Source organism: Bacillus rossius, unplaced genomic scaffold (genome assembly GCF_032445375.1).
Source record: "Bacillus rossius redtenbacheri isolate Brsri unplaced genomic scaffold, Brsri_v3 Brsri_v3_scf106, whole genome shotgun sequence".
Classification (NCBI taxonomy): Eukaryota; Metazoa; Arthropoda; class Insecta; order Phasmatodea; family Bacillidae; genus Bacillus; species Bacillus rossius.
Genome location: NW_026962080.1, coordinates 71,515 through 94,790, shown reverse-complemented (window position 1 = coordinate 94,790; position 23,276 = coordinate 71,515). Strand labels below are relative to the sequence as shown.

At 57.9% G+C, this 23,276-nt stretch overlaps 2 non-coding genes across 2 annotated transcripts; one reads left to right on the top strand and one right to left on the bottom strand.

Moving 5' to 3' along the window:
• Nucleotides 1-13,254: 13,254 nt before the first annotated feature.
• On the top strand, nt 13,255-13,374 carry LOC134543455 (U5 spliceosomal RNA). Its single transcript, XR_010076951.1, has one exon. It is a non-coding gene; the product is annotated as a U5 spliceosomal RNA (small nuclear RNA).
• A 299-nt stretch (nt 13,375-13,673) lies between these two features.
• LOC134543492 (U1 spliceosomal RNA) lies at nt 13,674-13,836 on the bottom strand. Its single transcript, XR_010076986.1, has one exon. It is a non-coding gene; the product is annotated as a U1 spliceosomal RNA (small nuclear RNA).
• Between the last annotated feature and the right edge of the window lie 9,440 nt (nt 13,837-23,276).

Here is a 23,276-nt window from a genome sequence, read left to right as displayed (position 1 = left end):
GTGTTTTGAGGTTATGTACTTCTACCTCCGAAACAGCTCTTTCCCCAGACATAACACTCCCGTGCCAGTTCATCACACTACATGACAGTACACACCAACAATGCAAATACAATTTCTTCCTACAACTGCCCGTTTCTACTCGCACCTCGTTTCCTTTGTTTCTGTACCCACGGCGACGGTCGACCGCCGCGTGCATTTGGTTACCCCGTTTGCCGCGTGGCGGCACTTGGTTACACCGTTTGCCGCGTGGCGGCACTCGGGTCGTCGCGTCCGCCTCGGCAAAAAGGCGGGCACCACGGCACAGTCGAGAGGGGAACTTTTTTCCATTAGCAACATACCTAGGGTTTCACGAAATATCGAGTGCCGTGTCCCACGAGGCGATTTTCGGACGATTCGCGGCTTCAGGCTGCACGACCGTACGCTATTTTCACCATTAGTGGTGGTCCGCACATTTTTCCTATATAGTCCGGATTTTCAAAGTTTCAACCGTGCTCTGGTTTCCCTTCAAAGGCATCAAACTGTTCAGGGGAATTTTTTAAAAGCTTTTTGAAGCAAATCTGAGCACTTTTGGCCATTAACTAACTGGTTTCCTTTCAGCAATTTCAGCGAGCCGCCGAGACCTGCTGCTGCTAGTTCCTGAGTCGACCACCAGGAGTGCTCTTGTGTAGATCTAGTTCTTAGATCCTAGATCTTCTTCTTGTGAGTGCTGTGCGCCACCGAGTCGCGGCCTATTGGGGCGGCTGAGGGGGGAGTTTGGAATGGACTCCCTCCCGATGAAGCCAAACCAGGGCGGGGGCGACCTCGGTCAGAGGCCATCGGCCGAGGCCACTTCTTGTGACTCCCGGCAACCAAGTTGTAGCCTATTGGGGAGGCCGAGGGGAGAGTTTGGAATGGACTCTCTCCCGATGACGCCGAACCAGGGCGGGGACGACTTTGGTCCGAGGCCCTCGGCCGAGGCCGGTTCTGGCGATGAGATGACTACTGACAATCGGCCACCCCAGCCACGACAATACTGTGGACCGCATCGCCAGCGCTTGGAGACCATGCAAGTCGGGTCTGGGGAGGCGGGCGCTGCTGGGGTCGGGGGGGTGGCTCCGCCTCCCTCCCCCGCGCCGGCCGGGCTGCGCACCCAGACTGTTTGCATTAAGGTCAGCGAGACGAAACATCTTCACGGCCTGGACGTCTCCACCATCCTCGCTCTGCCTACGACTACCTCTGCTCCAACACCACCAACTGTGACTACTACTACCACCACGGCCTGCATCACTTCACCGGTCATGTCTCCTGCGCCTTCTCTTCCGCTGTTGCCGACCGACTCACCGCCTGCCGCCGTTCCTCCTGCTGCGACTGCTACTCCCATGGACACCGGCTTCATCGTTCCCACGAAGACCGTCAAGCGCGCCCACCCCGACCAGCACTCCTCCGACGATGCCGTCCCTACCAGCAACCGCTACGACAGTCTCCTCAGTCTACCGGATACCGACACCGACGACGGCGCTGGGGCTGCCTCCTCGGACCGACCCTTGACTGCCAAGCCCCGCCGCAAGCAGCATGCTAAACGGCACCGGCCCGACACGCAACCTCCTCCTGTGCCCTTCACCACTCTCCCGGGCCCCTCTTCGACGAGTCCCAGCTCATCTCGTGCTCCACCCCGCCCTCCAGCCTCGCAGCCTCGTGCCTCCTCCTCGGCGGCGCCTCGCCCGCCTACCTCCACTCCTCGCACGCCTCGCATGCCTCCGATCGCCTGCCTTCTCACGCCCACAGCCGGCCCCTTCGCCACTGCACAACGTTTTCAGTCTCTCCTCTCCGGTCCTCTCTCTGTCACCTCCGTCAATGACCGCACCTCCTTTTATACCAGCAACCCTCAGGACCACCAGCTCCTATTTGACGAACTCCAACGCCTCGGATATAAACCCTACACCCATCTCCGCCCCGACGAGCGTGCCGATCGAGTTGTGATCAAGAAACTCCCTCTCTCCACGACGGCTGACGAGGTCACCCAGTCCCTGCTCGACCTGCACCTACCTGTGGCATCTGTGGTGGCCATGCGCACCTCTCCTACTTCAACGACCCGGCCTTTCCTGGTCACTACATCCGGTCTGGGTGAGGCAGCCCCCTTCCTGAAGTTGAAGTCATTGGGCTGCTGGGTGGTGGCAGTTGAGAAATACCGCGGCTCGGGGCGCGTACCTCAGTGCTACCGCTGCCAGCGGCCTGGACACCCGTCCTCCCGATGCCACCGGGACCTCGCCTGTTTCAAGTGCGCTGGGCCCCACTGGTCTCGGGACTGCACCTCGACTACCCGACGCTGCACGCTCTGTGACGGGGCCCACTTCGCTACTTCCACTGACTGTCGCGTGATTCAGGCTTACCTGCGCCGACACCCTCAACGACTCACTGACGCCACGACGACTGCCGTGGGGACCGGGCCCTCTGTCCCGTCCCTGTCCGATCCCAAGACGTTTCCTGCTCTCTCCACCAATGCTTGGGCACGCCCTCCCCCCGTTGTACCGGTTGTTCCCCCCTCTGCCACCTCGCACCCTCCTCCTTCCGCTCCTTCTTCTGACTCTCGACCGCTTGCCTCCGACTCAGACTGCTCGTCGCTTTCATCCCTCATTCACGACTTCATTTCATTCATCCGACAGTACCTCCCGCTCATCCGGACTGTCCTGACGGCACTCTCCCGAGCCCGCACCTCCACCGAGAAGTTCGAAGTGCTCCTCCAGGCCCTTCTGAATTTCTTCGATGGATCCCGCCCCTCCCCTTAGTGTCCTCATCTGGAACGTCTTTTCCCTCCTCCCTAAGCTCCACGACCTTTTGCACCTGCTCCACGAGCGATCGCCCGACGTCGTGTTCCTTTCTGAGACCTGGCTCTCCCCCTCTGCCCCCGTCCTGGTCCCCGGGTATGCGGTCCACCGTGCCGATCGCGATGGTCGGGGCGGGGGGGGTGGCGTTACTCGTCCGCAACACCATTTCACATCATCGCCGTCGCATCCCTTCTTCCCCCGCGGCCGAGGCGGTTGCTGTGCGCTTGCACGGCCTCCCGTACTCCCTGACCTTGGTATCCTTGTACCTCCCCCCTCAGTTCGCCTTTCCCACGGCCGACGTTGTCGCCCTCGGTCGGCTCGACGCCCACGTCGTGCTGGCCGGGGACTTCAACGCCACCCATCCCTTCTGGGGCTGTGCCGCCGCAAACCGGCGGGGCAGCTCCCTCCGGCAACTCCTTCGGCGTACTCCTCTCTCTCTTTATGCCCCTCCGACCCCGACATTTTTTCCGGCCCAGCTCAACCGGCAACCCAGCATCATCGACTTTGCACTGTCCACGCCCCTCCCCATTCTCTCGGATCTCACCACCATCGCCTCCGGCACCTCCGACCACTTGCCTGTTCTTGCCACACTTCACTTTCACCCCCATTCTAACCCCCACCTCCCCCGCTTCGATTTTCCCAAGGCCGACTGGGGCGGTTTTCAGCGTTCCCTCTCCGCTGCCATTGACCTGTCTGTTCCGTTCGATACCCCTGCCCGCCTTGACGCCAACGTTCTCTCGCTGACCGACGCCATTTCCGCGGCCGCCTCTGCCAACATACCTCTGGTTCCCCCCCGTCCCCTTGTCGACCCATTTCCGCCTTACCTCCGGGACGCCTTGTCCTTGCGCAACCGCTTCCGCGTCCTCTGGCAGGCTAGTCGTTCCCTGCTGCACCGGCGGGTGTACCTGGTGCTGCGGGGGCGCTGCCGGCGATTGGTCGCGGAGTGGAGGGCCCGTCTGGAGACTCGGCGTCTCCAATCCCTCTCTGCTTGCTCCGGCTCCCTCTGGTCTCACGTCCGTCGTCTCCGCTCGGTTCCTACCACCATCCCCCCGCTGACCACCCCCACGGGTGTGGCGGAAACGGCCTCGGAGCGATCCGAGGCGGTGGCCGCCTACCTGGCGACCACCTTCGCATCCGCACCCGGCCCTTCCCTGTCCTCCGAGTCTTCGGACGACGAGGACGGGGCCCGCCTCCTGTCTCGCCACGTCACTTTGCCCCCCCTTCCGGCCGCCTTCCCCCTGCCGCTCGTCACGCCTTCCGAGGTCCGCACCCTGCTCGCCCGCCTTCGGCCCCGTTCTGCTCCTGGCCACGACTCTCTGCCCTCCCCCGTGCTCCGTGCCCTACCTCGCAAGGCCCTTGTGTTTCTGACCCGTCTTTTCAACGCAATGTTCCTCCTCTGCCACTTCCCCACCCCCTGGAAAACCGCCATCGTCTCACCCATCCCCAAACCTGGCAAGCCCCCGTCTCTCCCTTCATCTTTTCGGCCCATCTCGCTTCTTCCTATTCTGTCCAAGGTCGCGGAACGGGCGATCCACCGCCGTCTCCTCTTTCAAGTCACCACCCTGGACCTTCTACCCCGCCACCAGTTCGGTTTCCGCCCCCGCCACTCGACGACCCACGCCATTGCCCGTGTGGAGCACCTGGTGGTCCAGGGATTCGCCAGGCGGCAACACACGGGCATGGTGCTTCTTGACCTCGCCCGTGCTTTCGATTCCGTTCCGCATGCCCAGCTCCTCCAGCGCCTCTCTGCCACCGACCTCTCATCTCATCTCGTCCGCCTCCTCTGCTCCTTCCTGGAGGGTCGCACCTTCCGGGTTCGGGTGGAGGGGGTCCTCTCCGGCCCCCGCCCCATCTCCGCCGGCGTCCCCCAGGGCGCCATTCTCTCACCGCTACTTTTTACCCTCCACATCTCTGATCTCAAGCCCCCTCCCGGCACCTATCTTGTCCAGTACGCCGATGATACCTGTCTCCTGGCCTCTTCAGTTTCCGAGCGGCTGCTCTGCGACCGTCTCGGCCGCGGCCTCACTTCCCTCAACAATCAGTTCCTCGCGCATGGCATCGGGCTCAATCACTCTAAATCACGATCCATCCTCTTCTCCCGACTTCATCCACACCACGACCACCCGCCAGTCATCTCCGCCGTAGCCATCCCCTGGTCGCCTCGCATCCGTTATCTGGGGGTCACCCTAGACAATACCTTTACTTTTCTGCCGCACCTCGACTCCATCCGCACCAAGTCCCGTGCCGTCATGGCTCAGCTGGCCACCGTACTCAGACCGACATCCGGCACCCCTCTCGACGTTCGTGTGACTGCCTACCGTTCCTTCGTTCTTCCCCACTTCCTCTACGCGTGCCCGGCTTGGGTCCACTCCTCTCTGTACAACCTCCGTCCGATCGCCCGGTCCTACTTTCTCGGTGCCCGCCTCCTGCTCGGTCTCCCTCGCGCCACCTTACGGCAGACCCTCCTGGACCAGACTGGGCTCCCGCACTTACACGAGCTGCTCTGCAAGGTGACTAAGAAGTTCCTCCGCCACTGCCGGCGTTCTGACAACCCCCTGATCCGACTCCTTGCAGAGCCCCTGCCTGACGCCCCTCACCCCCGCCGACCGCTCTTTACCTACGATCATTTGAGACGCCCTGACCCCGATGACGTTGACGCTGGTGCAGTCGCGGCTGGTGGGCCCGGCAGCTGACGACGGTGATCACCACGTCCACGGTTGGCTCTGAGGAATGTTACCAGGCATCATCCCATCACGATCTCTGCTCTCAGTGAACTACTGCCTACCATCGCCACTGCTCCGGACCGTCTTCATCTGCGGCCCGGCGCCTTCTGCGCCCCGAGTCGCCCCCGGCAGCCCACAGAAGATTCGCCGCCCAACAAGCAGCTGGACCTCTAGGACGGTATCGTCGGAGGGGCCCCGTTTCGTCAGTGTTGAATAAAGATTGTCACCATTCGCCCTTGTGGCCATGTATTCGTGTTCTATGTTGTGTTTTATTTGTGTTCACCTGTATCCGCTTTTTATATTAAAGATGAATTTTTTTTTTGGTGGGTAACTCCCTTCAGTGGGAGTTCCCTTTGAAAAAAAAAAAAAAAAAAAAAAAAAAAAAAACTAAAGATTTCCGTGGAGGGGAACATTTGATGAGTCTTTAAACAATTTTTTGTTGTGCCCAGTGTTTACACACTGGGCCGGTTACCGTTAAACCACTGGGCCCGGGGGTGAGGCGGGGAGGGGGAAATCTGAAAAATCGAATTGGACAAGTATCGTTCATGGGAATTTTTTTTTTCTTTTTTCAACTATTACCATGCACAATTACGTACCTTCCTTCCGCACTTTCAAGACGGTGGGGTTGTTCGCCAAGGCACCGTAAACTTGAGACCTACGAATGCATTACATACCATACACAGATGAAAAAAAAAAAAAAAATTACACTTCACTGTACATAATTCTTAACACTACTTCACAACTACTAAGTTGAAATTTTTTCACCGGGACAGCGCGAACGCAGTCCCGACTACCAAAAATTACGCGCCCGAGTTACCCACATTTGGGGTAATCGCAGAGGTCAGCTCAACCGAAGTGCAAGTTTTTTTTTTTTTTTTTTTTTTTTTTTTTTTTTTTTTTTTTTTTTTTTTTTTTTTTTTTTTTTTTTTTTTTTTTTTTTAGTTAGGATGACTTTATTCATCCCGGAAAGACATGTACACTTTACAATAAAGTACACAAACAGACACTGTACACAAACTTAACCCAACGGTTAGCCCGTTCCTTTAAGCATATACATCAACTTAACAATAATGAGCATACATAATACATTACACAAAACAACACAGCAATGCTACAGGGAAAATAATAAAAACCCTGCGTTAATCATAAAATTACAGTACAGCAAAATAAAAGGAACAAGTGAATAATAAAGGTTAAATATTACAATACAGAAAACACGGCAGTAATTAACAATGCATAACTAGGCGAATACAGTTACAGTAGCAAATGGACAGCACACTCAATATATTTAACAAAATACGAAACCGGCGCGACGGAGGGGCACACCAACACAGGTTCTTCGCCGACACGGCGGCCACTCAACACAAAACACAGGTTCTTCGCAGCACGGGCCGCAGCTTCGCTCACGAGAGCAGTAGACACAAACAGAGGTTAAAACGGACAGGCCATGACGCGAGCACAACACTGCAGGACACCACACTGCACAGAGACGGTGGAGGGCAGCAGGCGGCAGCACACGAGGGCTATGGAGGGCGTTCGAGGCTGAAGTCTCGGAGACGCCGATGGGGGTGCCAGACGGTCGGGTCGTAGTCGGCCAGAGACGAGACGAGGGGGTTGTGGTGGCGCGGCGTGCGGGAGTAGAAGTTCCGAGCCAGCGACGTGACGAGATCGCCGGGATGAGGAGAGCCGGTGAACTCGTACAGCTCCGGAAGAGGCGTGCGGACGGAACGGCCGGCGACGAAGCGGAGGCAGAAGTTGTAGGTGGAGGCGATAGGCCGGAAACAGAACTTGGGCACGTAGGCCCACACCACGGCACCGTACAACAGAACCGGAAGGACGAGCGTGCGCCAAAGGAAAAGACGGAGGTCCAGTTCGATGGAGCTGACCGGCAAGAGAACGGAGCGGACGGCACGAAGAGCGGTGCGTGTCCGAGCGGCCAACTGACGAACGTGGTCGTGCCAGGTCAAAGTGCGGTCGAGATGGAACCCAAGAATGCGCACATTGTCGGACCAGGCGATAGGCGAGCCGCAAAGCGTGAGGGGCGCGGGCGGACGTTTCCGACGCTTGGTGAAGAACAGAGCCGTGGACTTAGCAGCATTGGCGGAGACCCCCCAGCGCGAGAAATAGTCCTGCAGAACGTTGAGGCCCAGCTGTGCACGCGCACGCAGAAGATAAGCGTCCGTGCCAGAAGCGAGCAAGGTCGTGTCGTCAGCGTATTGTACGATCTGAGTGTTCGGAACAGCAGGAATGTCGGAAACGTACAGCGCGAACAACATGGGGCTGAGCACGGACCCCTGAGGAACGCCGGTGGTGATGTCCCGCGTGGTGGAGAGTGACGAGGCGACCCGCACCTGAAACGTCCGAGCCTGAAGCGCGCTGTGGAGGATGGTGAGCAGCCGCTCGGACAGACCAAAGGAGCGCAATTTGTGAAGGAGCGCCGGATGTTGAATGGAATCAAAGGCCTTTGCCAAGTCCAAGGAGATTAACATGGAGTGCTCAGACCTATTGAAACCCGCTGTGATCTTGTCGACGAGGAGCGCAACAGCGTGCATGGCCGAGTGCCGCTTCCGGAAACCAAATTGATGGTCAGGCAACAACTGCAGGACGTCGACGGCCACGCGAAGACGGGACAACAACACTTGCTCCGCCACCTTCGACAGGATCGACAAGAGCGAAATGGGGCGATAGGAAGCCGGAAAATGACGCAGTTGATCCTTCTTCAGCACCGGGACCACAACAGAGTGCTTCCAGGAGGTCGGAAAGTGGAGCAGCAAGAAGATAGCATTAATGAGGACGGTCAGGTAGACGATTCCTTTCCTGGACAACGAAGTAACCAGTCGTGGAGGAATGCCGTCGTGTCCAGGAGCCGCAGAGAGGCGCACAGTCTTCAAGATCTTCCCGACCTCTTTGGGCGTTGTGAGCATCCACCCCTCAACAGGAGGGGGCGCCACGCAAGTAAAGGAGGTCGGCAACGTGTGAGCTGGGCCTGCGCCCAGAACGGGACGCGGCACCTGGAACGTTCCTTCGAAATGAGCGGCGATGACCTCCGCCTGCTCCGCAGGAGAGTCAACCTGACGAACGCCAACAGTAAGAGGCGGAATCGTACGGGAGGTAGCCTTGAGCCGACGGATGTAGGTCCACACCGAGCCCGACGTGACAGAAAGTGCCTGGAGCTTCTCAAGTTGGTCCTGAGCCTGCCAACGGTGAATGGCGTGCCGGGCGGCCCTCCTCCAACACTTGTACTGTTCCAAGTCGGCCTCCTGATGCGAGCGTTGCCACCGCTCCCTCGCCCTGTCACGAGTCCTGACAAGCGCACGCAACTCCCGAGGGAACGGGGTACCGACGTGCCGCGGCGGTCGCAAAGGGATGGCCTGCTGCGCGGCCGACTTGAGAAGGAGCGTGAAAGAATCCACTGCCTGGTCGAAAGATTGCGCATCACGTGGAACAGCCGTGAGGTCGAGACCATCATCAAGGAGGCGGCGATAGCGAGGCCAGTCAGCACGGCGAAAATCCCAGTGGAGCGGCAAAGAATCCAAAGAGGAAGCCAGCTCAAGAAGAGTACGGACAGGCAAGTGGTCCGAGTCGGACAACGTCACAGCAGCCGTATCAATGAGACTCATAGAAGGAGGCGCGATGAAGAAATCAAGGACAGAAGGAGCATGATCCAGACGAGCAGGCCGGTAAGAGGGCTCCGACGGCGCAAAAATCTGGAGGCCCAGGTGTGACACCAGACGGCCAAGACCCCGTCCCCTGTAGTCGGTCGTCCTACAGCCCCACGAGGTGCTACGGCAGTTGTAATCGCCGGCCATCAGGCAGTTGGCATCCATCTGAAAGAGCGCAGTCAACTCGGCAGCGGGAAAGGGAGTCTTCGGCCGCATGTAAACCACGATGAAGGTGAAAGACGCACCCGCGCCGGAACACCGAACGGCCGCAGCTTCCACCACCGAGAGATGAGGAACAGAACGGCGATGATGCTTGATGTCCTGCCGCACGAGGAGAGCAACGCCGCCACGTGGACCAGAGGAACGATCAGCACGGTGGATGCGGTAGCCAGGTAAGGAGAAGTCATCTGCCGCAGTCAACCAAGTCTCGGTCAGCCCCACCAAGGCAGGCCGGAACTGATGGAGAAGGACCAGCAAGTCAGGTAAGCGTGAGGAGACCGACCGCATGTTCCAGGTAAGAACAGTGTACTGCATGTCAGTGTGTAGGTGGTAAGGCCTCAGAACTGGACGAAAAAGCGCGTTGAACCTGATCCAGGAGTCCAAGTATGATGTCACACTTGGCAGTCCAGGAGCAGGCAGCCTGAAAGCGGTGAATCGCAGCCATGACTCGCTTGAACCATGTGCAGATGTCCAGCCGCTTGAAAAAGTCAAGGAGGTCACGAAGAGACTCGGAGTGACTTGGATCTTCAGGGCCAGAGACGGGCGGCGGTTGCTGTGACGGCTGACGCGACGTAGCATCGGCATAAGAGCGGCCTCCAGATCGACGCGATTGCATGCCAGGGGGGATCAACCGCGGAGCTTGTGCGGCAGGAACAGGTGGCTGGCGCTGTTGTTGTCTGGACTCCCTGGCCTGGATGAGACGGAGCCGTTCAGGACATCGCGAATAATTCGCAGGATGTGGGCCCTCGCAGAAAACGCATTTCGGCGGGTCCGACTTAGGGACAGGGCAGGCAGCCGAGGGATGGTCAGCGCCACACCGGACACAGACCGGGTCTTCATCACAGGTATGCGACGAGTGTCCCAGACGTTGGCACCGAAAACACTGGACGGTCCCACCACCACCGCGGAAGGGCTCTATGGTCACGCCGACACCGCCGAGATGGCGAATCTTCATAGCCTCAGCCACCTGAGTGGTGCCCTCCAACACCACCAGGAACAGTGGGTACGGCTCAGGAAAGGCAGAGCGGCTGGCGAGACGAGTCACTTTGGAGTGACGAATGCCGTTCTCCATCAAGGCCCCCGAAATGTGCTCAATCGGCGTGTCTATGTGCAACTTGCGGATGACCACCCTGGCATTCCTGTCCTCAGCGCACGTCCAGGTGTGGAACTTCTCGCCCTTGGACCGCAGCAAGTTGGTCATGGCAAAATGGTCCTCCTTATTTGCCATTTGGAAAGTCGAGGTGGAGTCATAATGCGTGGCAACAAAGGGCTGAGAGAACTTTGCGCGCAGCGCATCCAGTTCCTTAATGGCGTTCGGGGACAAACCGCCCCTGCGCACAATCAACGGCGGTTTCTTGGTGGCACGAGCACCACGAGCCACTCCAGAGTCTGGAGGGCGAAGATCAGTGCCGGGCCGCGCCGGCGGCATTTTCTGCGACGGCGGCGGCGGCCGAGACACGGGAGGCGGGGGCAACTGAGTCGTCGTCGGGCGGCCCTCAGGACCACCGTGCACAGACACCGGAGGCAAGATCAACGGCACGTCCACATGAGAAGGACCAGCAATCTGCGAAGTGTGGACCACAGTAGCAGCACGCTTGGCACGCTTGGCGTAGGCGCGTTGAGGCATGGGCGGCTGCAGGCCGTGTAGGGGCGAAGACGGGGCTGGAGGACGGTCACCAGTTGGAGCAGCAGACCAGTCATACTCGTCGTCCGCCCAAAGGTCAGTCTGACGTTTCCCCAAACGGCCAGAGGAAGTGTCAGGAGCAGGTGGCCCCATCGAGAAGCTCAGAGCGCCGCCGAACTGAAAGTCGGGGGCACGAGAGGGGTCGAAAATACCAGGCTGCGCGGAAGCAGGGAGGTCCTGTAATGGCGCCGTGGCGTCAGGCCGCGTAGACAAGTTGGGTGCAGAACAAGGGACGGCAGCACCATGGCCAGCGCGAGACACGGAGGCTTCCTGCAGCGGCGACGAGAACATGTCGGCAGAAGAAACAGCAGGCAACCGCGCAGAGTGGTCAGAAGAGGGCAGAACAATCGGCGGCGGCAGCATGCCAGACTCAGGCGCGGCTGACCGAGGCTGCGAAAAAGGCGTCAAATCGGGCCCAGGGAGACCATGCGAAGCAGAGGGCGAAGCAGGGCGAACAGCGGCAGACACAGAGGCCTGGCCGAGTGGCAGAGATGAGCAGGTGTCAGAATCAGCAGGCACCCCACTGGCAAGAGTGGAGGCATAATAGGGGCCAGGCTGCGAGTAAAGGCTCGAAGCAGACATGGCCGAGGCAGAAATCGGGGCGGAACAAACAGTAGTCGTAATCGTGGTGGTGGTCAAAGAAACCAAGCTGGAGGAAGTAGCAGGAGGCCGCATGCCATAGCAAGCTGCGGCAGGCTGCTTGGTAACCAAAAGTTCCTCTTCGTGGTCGGAGCTCACTCGCGAAGACTGAGAGTCAACATCATCAGTGCTTGTTGCACTCGCCTGCGAGGAGCCTGTAGGAGCTGGGGGGGTCGGCTTCATTCGGCGCCAACTGCGGCCTTGGCCGGGGTCATCTTTGGTATAGGTGATTTTCGCCCTGCGAACTGTGGAGTCGCGAGGGCGGTCAGAAAGTCGGTCAGATTTGCGAAATTTATCTGCCATAATGGAGACAGAAAACACAATATAAATCAGCAAACTGGATTAAATATACTATCAAGATATGCAAAGGACGAAAACAAAACATAAAGACCGATGGTTGCACAAAAGCAGCGAAATCAGCGAGAAGACCGCGCGAGGCGAGACAAGCAGTTGCAAAAGCCGCCACTAGATGGCAGGGAGCAGCAAAAGAAATGCGCGCGCACAGGCAGCGCGCGAGCAGACATTGCGGACAGCAAGAAGTAGCGAGTTGAGCATCAGGAGAGACAGTAAGCGAAAAAACGGCGGAATAATGGAGCAGCAACAAGAAACAGAAAAACAAAAGGCGACACAGCATCATCAGACAACTGCGCGCAGGAAGAAAGGCGAGCGGCGAATTCGGCACATCGCGAACAGCAGAAGAAACAGAGCGAGTTCGCGGAATGGGCGCCAGGCGGCAGCACAGTGCGAAGACGGTGCTGCCGCGCGGTGGTGAGAAACGGAACTTAGTGAGAAATAATGGTAATCGTCGGAGTGTGTAAAATGAAAACTGAAAACTGAAAAGGGAGGAAGTTTGGATCCTATTCGATCCCCTGGTATAATCTGTACTTACTGTTGTCCCTAACTATTCTCTTTGAATATCATGCTCAACCGCTTACTTCAAGCCCTTTGTCCGCAATTGTAGCCACGAGCCAGGTAAGTATGCTGCGCAGTGTTTCGCTTTTCTATTTCACTTGGAGCTCGGACCACCTCATCAACGTGTTTTGAGGTTATGTACTTCTACCTCCGAAACAGCTCTTTCCCCAGACATAACACTCCCGTGCCAGTTCATCACACTACATGACAGTACACACCAACAATGCAAATACAATTTCTTCCTACAACTGCCCGTTTCTACTCGCACCTCGTTTCCTTTGTTTCTGTACCCACGGCGACGGTCGACCGCCGCGTGCATTTGGTTACCCCGTTTGCCGCGTGGCGGCACTTGGTTACACCGTTTGCCGCGTGGCGGCACTCGGGTCGTCGCGTCCGCCTCGGCAAAAAGGCGGGCACCACGGCACAGTCGAGAGGGGAACTTTTTTCCATTAGCAACATACCTAGGGTTTCACGAAATATCGAGTGCCGTGTCCCACGAGGCGATTTTCGGACGATTCGCGGCTTCAGGCTGCACGACCGTACGCTATTTTCACCATTAGTGGTGGTCCGCACATTTTTCCTATATAGTCCGGATTTTCAAAGTTTCAACCGTGCTCTGGTTTCCCTTCAAACGCATAAATCTTTCGCCTTTTACTAAAGATTTCCGTGGAGGGGAACATTTGATGAGTCTTTAAACAATTTTTTGTTGTGCCCAGTGTTTACACACTGGGCCGGTTACCGTTAAACCACTGGGCCCGGGGGTGAGGCGGGGAGGGGGAAATCTGAAAAATCGAATTGGACAAGTATCGTTCATGGGAATTTTTTTTTTCTTTTTTCAACTATTACCATGCACAATTACGTACCTTCCTTCCGCACTTTCAAGACGGTGGGGTTGTTCGCCAAGGCACCGTAAACTTGAGACCTACGAATGCATTACATACCATACACAGATGAAAAAAAAAAAAAAAATTACACTTCACTGTACATAATTCTTAACACTACTTCACAACTACTAAGTTGAAATTTTTTCACCGGGACAGCGCGAACGCAGTCCCGACTACCAAAAATTACGCGCCCGAGTTACCCACATTTGGGGTAATCGCAGAGGTCAGCTCAACCGAAGTGCAAGGGAAGAGCCTCACCCTGGGGGAACCCCCTGCTTGATCAGGGTAGCCCCTACGCCAGGTAAGTATGCTGCGCAGTGTTTCGCTTTTCTATTTCACTTGGAGCTCGGACCACCTCATCAACGTGTTTTGAGGTTATGTACTTCTACCTCCGAAACAGCTCTTTCCCCAGACATAACACTCCCGTGCCAGTTCATCACACTACATGACAGTACACACCAACAATGCAAATACAATTTCTTCCTACAACTGCCCGTTTCTACTCGCACCTCGTTTCCTTTGTTTCTGTACCCACGGCGACGGTCGACCGCCGCGTGCATTTGGTTACCCCGTTTGCCGCGTGGCGGCACTTGGTTACACCGTTTGCCGCGTGGCGGCACTCGGGTCGTCGCGTCCGCCTCGGCAAAAAGGCGGGCACCACGGCACAGTCGAGAGGGGAACTTTTTTCCATTAGCAACATACCTAGGGTTTCACGAAATATCGAGTGCCGTGTCCCACGAGGCGATTTTCGGACGATTCGCGGCTTCAGGCTGCACGACCGTACGCTATTTTCACCATTAGTGGTGGTCCGCACATTTTTCCTATATAGTCCGGATTTTCAAAGTTTCAACCGTGCTCTGGTTTCCCTTCAAGGGCATCAAACTGTTCAGGGGAATTTTTTAAAAGCTTTTTGAAGCAAATCTGAGCACTTTTGGCCATTAACTAACTGGTTTCCTTTCAGCAATTTCAGCGAGCCGCCGAGACCTGCTGCTGCTAGTTCCTGAGTCGACCACCAGGAGTGCTCTTGTGTAGATCTAGTTCTTAGATCCTAGATCTTCTTCTTGTGAGTGCTGTGCGCCACCGAGTCGCGGCCTATTGGGGCGGCTGAGGGGGGAGTTTGGAATGGACTCCCTCCCGATGAAGCCAAACCAGGGCGGGGGCGACCTCGGTCAGAGGCCATCGGCCGAGGCCACTTCTTGTGACTCCCGGCAACCAAGTTGTAGCCTATTGGGGAGGCCGAGGGGAGAGTTTGGAATGGACTCTCTCCCGATGACGCCGAACCAGGGCGGGGACGACTTTGGTCCGAGGCCCTCGGCCGAGGCCGGTTCTGGCGATGAGATGACTACTGACAATCGGCCACCCCAGCCACGACAATACTGTGGACCGCATCGCCAGCGCTTGGAGACCATGCAAGTCGGGTCTGGGGAGGCGGGCGCTGCTGGGGTCGGGGGGGTGGCTCCGCCTCCCTCCCCCGCGCCGGCCGGGCTGCGCACCCAGACTGTTTGCATTAAGGTCAGCGAGACGAAACATCTTCACGGCCTGGACGTCTCCACCATCCTCGCTCTGCCTACGACTACCTCTGCTCCAACACCACCAACTGTGACTACTACTACCACCACGGCCTGCATCACTTCACCGATCATGTCTCCTGCGCCTTCTCTTCCGCTGTTGCCGACCGACTCACCGCCTGCCGCCGTTCCTCCTGCTGCGACTGCTACTCCCATGGACACCGGCTTCATCGTTCCCACGAAGACCGTCAAGCGCGCCCACCCCGACCAGCACTCCTCCGACGATGCCGTCCCTACCAGCAACCGCTACGACAGTCTCCTCAGTCTACCGGATACCGACACCGACGACGGCGCTGGGGCTGCCTCCTCGGACCGACCCTTGACTGCCAAGCCCCGCCGCAAGCAGCATGCTAAACGGCACCGGCCCGACACGCAACCTCCTCCTGTGCCCTTCACCACTCTCCCGGGCCCCTCTTCGACGAGTCCCAGCTCATCTCGTGCTCCACCCCGCCCTCCAGCCTCGCAGCCTCGTGCCTCCTCCTCGGCGGCGCCTCGCCCGCCTACCTCCACTCCTCGCACGCCTCGCATGCCTCCGATCGCCTGCCTTCTCACGCCCACAGCCGGCCCCTTCGCCACTGCACAACGTTTTCAGTCTCTCCTCTCCGGTCCTCTCTCTGTCACCTCCGTCAATGACCGCACCTCCTTTTATACCAGCAACCCTCAGGACCACCAGCTCCTATTTGACGAACTCCAACGCCTCGGATATAAACCCTACACCCATCTCCGCCCCGACGAGCGTGCCGATCGAGTTGTGATCAAGAAACTCCCTCTCTCCACGACGGCTGACGAGGTCACCCAGTCCCTGCTCGACCTGCACCTACCTGTGGCATCTGTGGTGGCCATGCGCACCTCTCCTACTTCAACGACCCGGCCTTTCCTGGTCACTACATCCGGTCTGGGTGAGGCAGCCCCCTTCCTGAAGTTGAAGACATTGGGCTGCTGGGTGGTGGCAGTTGAGAAATACCGCGGCTCGGGGCGCGTACCTCAGTGCTACCGCTGCCAGCGGCCTGGACACCCGTCCTCCCGATGCCACCGGGACCTCGCCTGTTTCAAGTGCGCTGGGCCCCACTGGTCTCGGGACTGCACCTCGACTACCCGACGCTGCACGCTCTGTGACGGGGCCCACTTCGCTACTTCCACTGACTGTCGCGTGATTCAGGCTTACCTGCGCCGACACCCTCAACGACTCACTGACGCCACGACGACTGCCGTGGGGACCGGGCCCTCTGTCCCGTCCCTGTCCGATCCCAAGACGTTTCCTGCTCTCTCCACCAATGCTTGGGCACGCCCTCCCCCCGTTGTACCGGTTGTTCCCCCCTCTGCCACCTCGCACCCTCCTCCTTCCGCTCCTTCTTCTGACTCTCGACCGCTTGCCTCCGACTCAGACTGCTCGTCGCTTTCATCCCTCATTCACGACTTCATTTCATTCATCCGACAGTACCTCCCGCTCATCCGGACTGTCCTGACGGCACTCTCCCGAGCCCGCACCTCCACCGAGAAGTTCGAAGTGCTCCTCCAGGCCCTTCTGAATTTCTTCGATGGATCCCGCCCCTCCCCTTAGTGTCCTCATCTGGAACGTCTTTTCCCTCCTCCCTAAGCTCCACGACCTTTTGCACCTGCTCCACGAGCGATCGCCCGACGTCGTGTTCCTTTCTGAGACCTGGCTCTCCCCCTCTGCCCCCGTCCTGGTCCCCGGGTATGCGGTCCACCGTGCCGATCGCGATGGTCGGGGCGGGGGGGTGGCGTTACTCGTCCGCAACACCATTTCACATCATCGCCGTCGCATCCCTTCTTCCCCCGCGGCCGAGGCGGTTGCTGTGCGCTTGCACGGCCTCCCGTACTCCCTGACCTTGGTATCCTTGTACCTCCCCCCTCAGTTCGCCTTTCCCACGGCCGACGTTGTCGCCCTCGGTCGGCTCGACGCCCACGTCGTGCTGGCCGGGGACTTCAACGCCACCCATCCCTTCTGGGGCTGTGCCGCCGCAAACCGGCGGGGCAGCTCCCTCCGGCAACTCCTTCGGCGTACTCCTCTCTCTCTTTATGCCCCTCCGACCCCGACATTTTTTCCGGCCCAGCTCAACCGGCAACCCAGCATCATCGACTTTGCACTGTCCACGCCCCTCCCCATTCTCTCGGATCTCACCACCATCGCCTCCGGCACCTCCGACCACTTGCCTGTTCTTGCCACACTTCACTTTCACCCCCATTCTAACCCCCACCTCCCCCGCTTCGATTTTCCCAAGGCCGACTGGGGCGGTTTTCAGCGTTCCCTCTCCGCTGCCATTGACCTGTCTGTTCCGTTCGATACCCCTGCCCGCCTTGACGCCAACGTTCTCTCGCTGACCGACGCCATTTCCGCGGCCGCCTCTGCCAACATACCTCTGGTTCCCCCCCGTCCCCTTGTCGACCCATTTCCGCCTTACCTCCGGGACGCCTTGTCCTTGCGCAACCGCTTCCGCGTCCTCTGGCAGGCTAGTCGTTCCCTGCTGCACCGGCGGGTGTACCTGGTGCTGCGGGGGCGCTGCCGGCGATTGGTCGCGGAGTGGAGGGCCCGTCTGGAGACTCGGCGTCTCCAATCCCTCTCTGCTTGCTCCGGCTCCCTCTGGTCTCACGTCCGTCGTCTCCGCTCGGTTCCTACCACCATCCCCCCGCTGACCACCCCCACGGGTGTGGCGGAAACGGCCTCGGAGCGATCCGAGGCGGTGGCCGCCTACCTGGCGACCACCTTCGCATCCGCACCCGGCCCTTCCCTGTCCTCCGAGTCTTCGGACGACGAGGACGGGGCCCGCCTCCTGTCTCGCCACGTCACTTTGCCCCCCCTTCCGGCCACCTTCCCCCTGCCGCTCGTCACGCCTTCCGAGGTCCGCACCCTGCTCGCCCGCCTTCGGCCCCGTTCTGCTCCTGGCCACGACTCTCTGCCCTCCCCCGTGCTCCGTGCCCTACCTCGCAAGGCCCTTGTGTTTCTGACCCGTCTTTTCAACGCAATGTTCCTCCTCTGCCACTTCCCCACCCCCTGGAAAACCGCCATCGTCTCACCCATCCCCAAACCTGGCAAGCCCCCGTCTCTCCCTTCATCTTTTCGGCCCATCTCGCTTCTTCCTATTCTGTCCAAGGTCGCGGAACGGGCGATCCACCGCCGTCTCCTCTTTCAAGTCACCACCCTGGACCTTCTACCCCGCCACCAGTTCGGTTTCCGCCCCCGCCACTCGACGACCCACGCCATTGCCCGTGTGGAGCACCTGGTGGTCCAGGGATTCGCCAGGCGGCAACACACGGGCATGGTGCTTCTTGACCTCGCCCGTGCTTTCGATTCCGTTCCGCATGCCCAGCTCCTCCAGCGCCTCTCTGCCACCGACCTCTCATCTCATCTCGTCCGCCTCCTCTGCTCCTTCCTGGAGGGTCGCACCTTCCGGGTTCGGGTGGAGGGGGTCCTCTCCGGCCCCCGCCCCATCTCCGCCGGCGTCCCCCAGGGCGCCATTCTCTCACCGCTACTTTTTACCCTCCACATCTCTGATCTCAAGCCCCCTCCCGGCACCTATCTTGTCCAGTACGCCGATGATACCTGTCTCCTGGCCTCTTCAGTTTCCGAGCGGCTGCTCTGCGACCGTCTCGGCCGCGGCCTCACTTCCCTCAACACTCAGTTCCTCGCGCATGGCATCGGGCTCAATCACTCTAAATCACGATCCATCCTCTTCTCCCGACTTCATCCACACCACGACCACCCGCCAGTCATCTCCGCCGTAGCCATCCCCTGGTCGCCTCGCATCCGTTATCTGGGGGTCACCCTAGACAATACCTTTACTTTTCTGCCGCACCTCGACTCCATCCGCACCAAGTCCCGTGCCGTCATGGCTCAGCTGGCCACCGTACTCAGACCGACATCCGGCACCCCTCTCGACGTTCGTGTGACTGCCTACCGTTCCTTCGTTCTTCCCCACTTCCTCTACGCGTGCCCGGCTTGGGTCCACTCCTCTCTGTACAACCTCCGTCCGATCGCCCGGTCCTACTTTCTCGGTGCCCGCCTCCTGCTCGGTCTCCCTCGCGCCACCTTACGGCAGACCCTCCTGGACCAGACTGGGCTCCCGCACTTACACGAGCTGCTCTGCAAGGTGACTAAGAAGTTCCTCCGCCACTGCCGGCGTTCTGACAACCCCCTGATCCGACTCCTTGCAGAGCCCCTGCCTGACGCCCCTCACCCCCGCCGACCGCTCTTTACCTACGATCATTTGAGACGCCCTGACCCCGATGACGTTGACGCTGGTGCAGTCGCGGCTGGTGGGCCCGGCAGCTGACGACGGTGATCACCACGTCCACGGTTGGCTCTGAGGAATGTTACCAGGCATCATCCCATCACGATCTCTGCTCTCAGTGAACTACTGCCTACCATCGCCACTGCTCCGGACCGTCTTCATCTGCGGCCCGGCACCTTCTGCGCCCCGAGTCGCCCCCGGCAGCCCACAGAAGATTCGCCGCCCAACAAGCAGCTGGACCTCTAGGACGGTATCGTCGGAGGGGCCCCGTTTCGTCAGTGTTGAATAAAGATTGTCACCATTCGCCCTTGTGGCCATGTATTCGTGTTCTATGTTGTGTTTTATTTGTGTTCACCTGTATCCGCTTTTTATATTAAAGATGAATTTTTTGGTGGGTAACTCCCTTCAGTGGGAGTTCCCTTTGTTTAAAAAAAAAAAAAAAAAAAAAAAAAAAAAAAAAAAAAAACTAAAGATTTCCGTGGAGGGGAACATTTGATGAGTCTTTAAACAATTTTTTGTTGTGCCCAGTGTTTACACACTGGGCCGGTTACCGTTAAACCACTGGGCCCGGGGGTGAGGCGGGGAGGGGGAAATCTGAAAAATCGAATTGGACAAGTATCGTTCATGGGAATTTTTTTTTTCTTTTTTCAACTATTACCATGCACAATTACGTACCTTCCTTCCGCACTTTCAAGACGGTGGGGTTGTTCGCCAAGGCACCGTAAACTTGAGACCTACGAATGCATTACATACCATACACAGATGAAAAAAAAAAAAAAAATTACACTTCACTGTACATAATTCTTAACACTACTTCACAACTACTAAGTTGAAATTTTTTCACCGGGACAGCGCGAACGCAGTCCCGACTACCAAAAATTACGCGCCCGAGTTACCCACATTTGGGGTAATCGCAGAGGTCAGCTCAACCGAAGTGCAAGTTTTTTTTTTTTTTTTTTTTTTTTTTTTTTTTTTTTTTTTTTTTTTTTTTTTTTTTTTTTTTTTTTTTTTTTTTTTTTTTTTTTTTTTTTTAGTTAGGATGACTTTATTCATCCCGGAAAGACATGTACACTTTACAATAAAGTACACAAACAGACACTGTACACAAACTTAACCCAACGGTTAGCCCGTTCCTTTAAGCATATACATCAACTTAACAATAATGAGCATACATAATACATTACACAAAACAACACAGCAATGCTACAGGGAAAATAATAAAAACCCTGCGTTAATCATAAAATTACAGTACAGCAAAATAAAAGGAACAAGTGAATAATAAAGGTTAAATATTACAATACAGAAAACACGGCAGTAATTAACAATGCATAACTAGGCGAATACAGTTACAGTAGCAAATGGACAGCACACTCAATATATTTAACAAAATACGAAACCGGCGCGACGGAGGGGCACACCAACACAGGTTCTTCGCCGACACGGCGGCCACTCAACACAAAACACAGGTTCTTCGCAGCACGGGCCGCAGCTTCGCTCACGAGAGCAGTAGACACAAACAGAGGTTAAAACGGACAGGCCATGACGCGAGCACAACACTGCAGGACACCACACTGCACAGAGACGGTGGAGGGCAGCAGGCGGCAGCACACGAGGGCTATGGAGGGCGTTCGAGGCTGAAGTCTCGGAGACGCCGATGGGGGTGCCAGACGGTCGGGTCGTAGTCGGCCAGAGACGAGACGAGGGGGTTGTGGTGGCGCGGCGTGCGGGAGTAGAAGTTCCGAGCCAGCGACGTGACGAGATCGCCGGGATGAGGAGAGCCGGTGAACTCGTACAGCTCCGGAAGAGGCGTGCGGACGGAACGGCCGGCGACGAAGCGGAGGCAGAAGTTGTAGGTGGAGGCGATAGGCCGGAAACAGAACTTGGGCACGTAGGCCCACACCACGGCACCGTACAACAGAACCGGAAGGACGAGCGTGCGCCAAAGGAAAAGACGGAGGTCCAGTTCGATGGAGCTGACCGGCAAGAGAACGGAGCGGACGGCACGAAGAGCGGTGCGTGTCCGAGCGGCCAACTGACGAACGTGGTCGTGCCAGGTCAAAGTGCGGTCGAGATGGAACCCAAGAATGCGCACATTGTCGGACCAGGCGATAGGCGAGCCGCAAAGCGTGAGGGGCGCGGGCGGACGTTTCCGACGCTTGGTGAAGAACAGAGCCGTGGACTTAGCAGCATTGGCGGAGACCCCCCAGCGCGAGAAATAGTCCTGCAGAACGTTGAGGCCCAGCTGTGCACGCGCACGCAGAAGATAAGCGTCCGTGCCAGAAGCGAGCAAGGTCGTGTCGTCAGCGTATTGTACGATCTGAGTGTTCGGAACAGCAGGAATGTCGGAAACGTACAGCGCGAACAACATGGGGCTGAGCACGGACCCCTGAGGAACGCCGGTGGTGATGTCCCGCGTGGTGGAGAGTGACGAGGCGACCCGCACCTGAAACGTCCGAGCCTGAAGCGCGCTGTGGAGGATGGTGAGCAGCCGCTCGGACAGACCAAAGGAGCGCAATTTGTGAAGGAGCGCCGGATGTTGAATGGAATCAAAGGCCTTTGCCAAGTCCAAGGAGATTAACATGGAGTGCTCAGACCTATTGAAACCCGCTGTGATCTTGTCGACGAGGAGCGCAACAGCGTGCATGGCCGAGTGCCGCTTCCGGAAACCAAATTGATGGTCAGGCAACAACTGCAGGACGTCGACGGCCACGCGAAGACGGGACAACAACACTTGCTCCGCCACCTTCGACAGGATCGACAAGAGCGAAATGGGGCGATAGGAAGCCGGAAAATGACGCAGTTGATCCTTCTTCAGCACCGGGACCACAACAGAGTGCTTCCAGGAGGTCGGAAAGTGGAGCAGCAAGAAGATAGCATTAATGAGGACGGTCAGGTAGACGATTCCTTTCCTGGACAACGAAGTAACCAGTCGTGGAGGAATGCCGTCGTGTCCAGGAGCCGCAGAGAGGCGCACAGTCTTCAAGATCTTCCCGACCTCTTTGGGCGTTGTGAGCATCCACCCCTCAACAGGAGGGGGCGCCACGCAAGTAAAGGAGGTCGGCAACGTGTGAGCTGGGCCTGCGCCCAGAACGGGACGCGGCACCTGGAACGTTCCTTCGAAATGAGCGGCGATGACCTCCGCCTGCTCCGCAGGAGAGTCAACCTGACGAACGCCAACAGTAAGAGGCGGAATCGTACGGGAGGTAGCCTTGAGCCGACGGATGTAGGTCCACACCGAGCCCGACGTGACAGAAAGTGCCTGGAGCTTCTCAAGTTGGTCCTGAGCCTGCCAACGGTGAATGGCGTGCCGGGCGGCCCTCCTCCAACACTTGTACTGTTCCAAGTCGGCCTCCTGATGCGAGCGTTGCCACCGCTCCCTCGCCCTGTCACGAGTCCTGACAAGCGCACGCAACTCCCGAGGGAACGGGGTACCGACGTGCCGCGGCGGTCGCAAAGGGATGGCCTGCTGCGCGGCCGACTTGAGAAGGAGCGTGAAAGAATCCACTGCCTGGTCGAAAGATTGCGCATCACGTGGAACAGCCGTGAGGTCGAGACCATCATCAAGGAGGCGGCGATAGCGAGGCCAGTCAGCACGGCGAAAATCCCAGTGGAGCGGCAAAGAATCCAAAGAGGAAGCCAGCTCAAGAAGAGTACGGACAGGCAAGTGGTCCGAGTCGGACAACGTCACAGCAGCCGTATCAATGAGACTCATAGAAGGAGGCGCGATGAAGAAATCAAGGACAGAAGGAGCATGATCCAGACGAGCAGGCCGGTAAGAGGGCTCCGACGGCGCAAAAATCTGGAGGCCCAGGTGTGACACCAGACGGCCAAGACCCCGTCCCCTGTAGTCGGTCGTCCTACAGCCCCACGAGGTGCTACGGCAGTTGTAATCGCCGGCCATCAGGCAGTTGGCATCCATCTGAAAGAGCGC